The 4,073-nt window shown below is 34.7% G+C and overlaps 1 long non-coding RNA gene across 1 annotated transcript; it reads right to left on the bottom strand.

Annotated features, from left to right (window-relative positions):
* Window positions 1-1,616: 1,616 nt before the first annotated feature.
* LOC118741618 lies at window positions 1,617-2,199 on the bottom strand. Its single transcript, XR_004993301.1, has 3 exons — window positions 2,035-2,199; window positions 1,834-1,965; window positions 1,617-1,761 (listed from the first exon to the last, which is right to left on the bottom strand). It is a non-coding gene; the product is annotated as an uncharacterized LOC118741618 (long non-coding RNA).
* Window positions 2,200-4,073: the final 1,874 nt, after the last annotated feature.

The following is a 4,073-nucleotide window of genomic DNA, read 5'->3' as shown; positions in this document are numbered from 1 at the left end:
TATTTCTTGGAAGATTTGTTAGCTTCCAGAAGCAGTGATCCATTCTTTGCAAGGCCCAATAATTAGCGTTGTGCTCTTGATGGGCATTAATGAAAATAGGTTTCACATGAAAATAAATTTTGGCAATTTATGCCCGGTTGCACCATGCCATCTTAAATTTATCAGCCTGTTAAAATTTAACATTACACAATTTTGTACGGAAAATTTGTCGTTTTAAATTTTAGCAGCCTGATAAATTTTAAAATTGATTATTAATTTTTGTGGACATAAAATCAAATCAGCTGATCTACTGTTCAATGTGCCTGGTCGAGGCTTTGCTTAGTGATAAAAAATCAATGTTAGCTTAGCTGTGTTTAAAAAAGCAGTTAATGGAGAATTATGCATATTTCATGGTATGTCAATATCGTTCTAAAGCTCATGCAGCGCATCATTCCATCGTCTGCTGTATTTGCCAACCCACAGAGGCCTTAGTGCCGGTTCCCAAATAAACGAAAGCCCTCTATCTTTCAAAATTATAACTTTCAACTGTTTTCTTGACTTTTCGCCTCTACACTCACTTGCCTTGCTTCCATATCCAATTTGGAAAAGGCAAAACAAATATTGTTGGTGGTGTCGATGCCCAGAGGAATTTAGTTCTGGAACTCTTCCCTACAAGAACAGTGATAGTCATATGATTAATCATGTGATAGTCATTGGAGATAGAAATATCTGTCAATACGTGGCAGAAAGTTTCTATCAAGCTCTTAAAGCCACTATGCCATGAACCAAAAATACAAGATCACGTAAGAACGCGACGTTGTATTTGTAACTGGTTTTGAGAAAAAAGTTTGCGAAAGCGGGTTCGTCAGCTGAGCGTTTGTTTACATCACAAGCACCACTATTTTACACTTTTATTCAAGTAAGGAAGAGTTAATTCAACATGACAACACATTTTAAAGCATTTTGTTTCATCATTTTACCTAAATTGTGCGTTTAAAGTGGCTGACAATAATTTTGGCTAATTTTGGTTTTCGTTGTTTTCTTTGCTTTGTTTGCTTTTCGCTCGTTTTCCAGTGAAACAAGATGGCGTAGAATCCGCTAAAAAAATCTACTTTTTTCAATCTCTTGTTCTTACGTGATCTTGTGTCTTTCGTTCATGGCCAATATCCAAAACTTGATGGAAACTTGTCTGTACGTGTGATTTTGCATCTCCCTCCAACTTATGAATTTTATCGACTAATAAAAAATATAGCTGAACTCGTCACTCTACCACATATTACTTGCCAACAATGATGTAAATACCGACCACAGTTGACTAGTCAAACCTGATGTTGGAACCTGTCACAGTTGAGCCATCATAATTGATGCATAAACCTGTCAAAATTGAGGAATCACACTTGATGTTCATACCTACCACTGTTGATTCAAGTACAAAAATCACATTTTAACCTTATTGAAATAAATTTAATTAAAATTCATTTACTTAAGTTCTATATTAAACACATATGTAAATTACGTATTTCTAAAATATTCGTACAGAAATAATAATAAAAACGTTAACCGAAAATTTTTTCATTAAAAGTGCAAATAATAATAAAAGGACATAAGTTTTGAGACCCTACTTGAGAAAACGGCACTAAGTAGATATATAATAAATGTAAACAAATTATTTAGATTTTCCCTTATTTAAATATTTTTTTTGCTGAACACGGTGGTGACTCAGTTCTACTGCTTTTCGGACATTTTTTTGATAATTAATGGCTCCTTGATTTTTGAAGACATCTAAAATTTAAATGAAAACATAAGCTTTAAAAATACATATATTATTTTTGTTTGGTCATAAATAATATGTACCTCTTAGAGTCGTGTTCACAAGCGTAAGCTCTGCCAACGACTTCTATTCCCACCTCCCATCCCAGTTATATTTCTCCAGGAGGTCATCCGTAAAAACTTTACGGGTAACAGTGCTCACATCCTCCGAAGTTCCTTTCATTTTAAAATTAAAGTATATACATGTATTCATGGAAATATTAAACAAACAGTTCACTTTCATACCATTGATTGAGCGAAATCTGGTAACTGCAGTTTTTCTTCTATTTCCCTCACTGCTGTAAGGGTTTCTAAAGGGAGCATGCTGGCGACTTCATCCATATCCTTATTCTGAATCTCGCCAGTCATTCGGCATACAGAATGCTCGATTTTTATACCCGAGCGCACTTGTGCACAAGGGTATATTCATTTTGTTCACATAACGGTTGTTTGTAACAGCCAAAACGAATCGAGATAGATATAGACAAATGTATACATAAATGATCAGGATGAAAAAAGAAATCGATTAAGCCATGTCTGTCTGTCCGTCCGTCTGTCCGTCCGTCCGTGTACACGATAACTCGAGCAAAAATTGAGATATCTCAACGAAATTTGGTATGTAGGTTTCCCTTAATCCAAGGTAGGTTGGTATTGAAAATGGGCGAAATCGGACTTTAACCACGCCCACTTCCCATATAACGGTAATTTCCAGAAATACGAAAACTGCGATATTTTAGTAACTGCTGGAGATTATTCACTTAAAATTGATATTTACAATAATTTTTAGACGAAAAATAAGAATATTATAAATTTTTGGAAAATGGGCGTAGGCAAGCCCACTTATGGTTACATGTGTATATCTTGGTAACCGCTGCACCTATTTCTTCCAAACTTGGCACAGTTGTTGGCCTTGGTAGAGCATCAAAAATCGCCGAAACTTTTTAAAATCGGACAATAACCACGCCCACATCCCATATAACGGTAATTTAGAGAAATACAAAATCTTCGATAAATCAGTAAATATTGAAGCTAATTTATTCAAAATTGATGCTTCCAACAATTCTTTACCAAGAAATACGTTTATGGTAAAATTTTGGAAAATGGGCGTGGCACCCACTAATGATCACATATAAGTATATCGGTAACTGTTCTACCAATTTGTATCAAACTCGGTGTGGTTATTGTGCTTGGCACATATAAGCAAAACGTTGAAAATTATTGAAATCGGACTAAAATAACGGCCGCTTCTCATATAACGGTAAATTTCAGAAATGCTTGAAACTTCAATATTTCGAAATTGAAGGACGCTAATTTACTCAAAATTGATACACCCTGGCTTACCATCTAGCGGAAGGTTTCGGAAAGGTGAAAAAACATATATTTAATACTTGCGCCGGGTATTTAATGTTCGGCTCCGCCCGAACTTAGACTTTCTTACTTGTTTTTACTGTCACTTTGCATTCCCTCATGGCCTTTGTTAGAGTCATCATCTCCGTATTTTAAGCGGTCTAGTAAATATGTATTTTTTACTAAATAAAAATATATCAAAGTAAATCAGCCCTATTCTGCATTTCGATTACGTTCCCGCATTCCGCTCCGCTGGAATCGAATTTAGGTATTCTGCGTTACGATCGAAACGAAATCAGCTGTTTGCTTAGGAATGTGTGAAATCGAAACAAAACAAAGATATATTTGCCACCAAACTATAGCAGCATATGAAGTTAAAGTTTGTAAATATTTTAAAATAACTAAATATACATAGCATCACTGTAATTTAAAAATTAAATTTAAGTGGATACATAATTATAAGAATGAAATCCATAGCCGCGGCGTTATTTCTTGAAGAGAAGAACGAGTCCCAGATTGCTGATGCGGAAGTTGAAAGGCGGAGATTTAGGGACATGTTTGCTCTTTTTCAGATGAGTGAAGAGTCATAAGGAATTCATCTTGAACTGTATTACTCATCGCTTAAAGTCAGTGAAATTATAAACGTTGTTTGAGCACTCCACAACATTTGCATTTACTACAGAGTGGAAGATTTGGACGCAAATGAATCCCATTTTGAAAGCCGTCAGGAGGAGGGGAAGAACAAAGCTTATTTCCATAGCTAATCGAATTCGAGACAATATACGCACCTCTTTTTAAAAAGTTGGTAAAAGCGAGTGCAATAATAAAAGCATCTATTTTATTTAACTTCACATTTTATGTATGTATGTATCTATGTGCATACATCTATTAATCTATATATATAAAATTCAAATTATGTATGTACCTATAGACACACT

This window comes from Rhagoletis pomonella, unplaced genomic scaffold, assembly GCF_013731165.1.
Source record: "Rhagoletis pomonella isolate Grant_MI unplaced genomic scaffold, Rhpom_1.0 Rhpom_scaffold_00006, whole genome shotgun sequence".
Lineage (NCBI taxonomy): Eukaryota > Metazoa > Arthropoda > Insecta > Diptera > Tephritidae > Rhagoletis > Rhagoletis pomonella.
The sequence above is the reverse complement of the archived record's forward strand: the minus strand, read 5'-3'. Positions and strand labels throughout refer to the sequence as shown.